This window comes from Vigna radiata, chromosome 7 (genome assembly GCF_000741045.1).
Source record: "Vigna radiata var. radiata cultivar VC1973A chromosome 7, Vradiata_ver6, whole genome shotgun sequence".
NCBI classification, from domain to species: domain Eukaryota; kingdom Viridiplantae; phylum Streptophyta; class Magnoliopsida; order Fabales; family Fabaceae; genus Vigna; species Vigna radiata.
In genome coordinates, this window is record NC_028357.1 from 18,298,556 (window position 1) to 18,299,640 (window position 1,085).

The window sequence follows — 1,085 nt, forward strand, 5'->3', positions numbered from 1 at the left end:
CTGTGACCAGCCATTTTCGCAAAGATTTTGAAAGAATATCAAAGCAAGCTCTGATACCAATTGATGGTATCGGAGGGGGTAATTTTTTAAAGAGTTTAGCGCAGCGGATTAATAACACAGAGAGCGTAAAGCGTATTAGATCACAGTTGAAACGATTTTAGCCTTTTTTATAAAAAAACAATTTTCTTTCAGAAAATTAATCAAGCAGTTGATGTGCATTAAAGTAAAATGAGTATAAGGCATAAGAAAAACACACAAGGATTTTTATACTGGTTTGATTCAACAGAATCTACATCCAGTCATTAATCACTACAAAGAGTGATTAACAGTTCCACTAAAAAGGATTTAACAGATTACAATGAAAAGTACAGAAATAGAATGAAAGGAACCACTCTACCAACTTGAAAAGAACCTGCTCCGGCAATCGACAAACGATTCACGAGCTTCTCCTTTCACAAGACCAGGTAGAGAACCTTGCCAACTTGAAGAGAGTCCACTTCGACTATCGACACACGATACGTAAGCCTCTCCTTTCGCAAGACTAGGCAAGGGAACAAAGTAAACAAAAGCTCTCAAGAACGTTCCTTTGACTACTCAGTGTTCTAAGCTTTCTCAATTTACACAAAAGTTAAGTTCTGAAGCTTTCAAAAACCAATTATATAGCCACGCACACTGAATGCCAAAGGTCAGCTCCCAACTGCCATGAATAATCGATTATTGTAAGTGATAATCGATTATTCAAGTCCGTTATAGAAATTTTAAAAAGTGATAATCGATTATTTGAAGTGATAATCGATTATTCAAGTGTGACTTGGGATAATCGATTATTGCTTCATGATAATCGATTATTTTAGTTCAAAATCATCTGATAATCGATTATACCTTAATCATAATCGATTATACAAGTAGAAATTACAATGTTTATCATTTTCCTACTACATTCAAAATCTACAAGTTGCTTTTTAAGTATTCTCCTATTACAATCAAACATTACAATTTGCAGCATCATCAAAACTTGTCTTCAGGTTTTACCAATACTCCCTTATTGGTAACAGGGATCCTCAGGGTTAACTCCCAGACCTCCT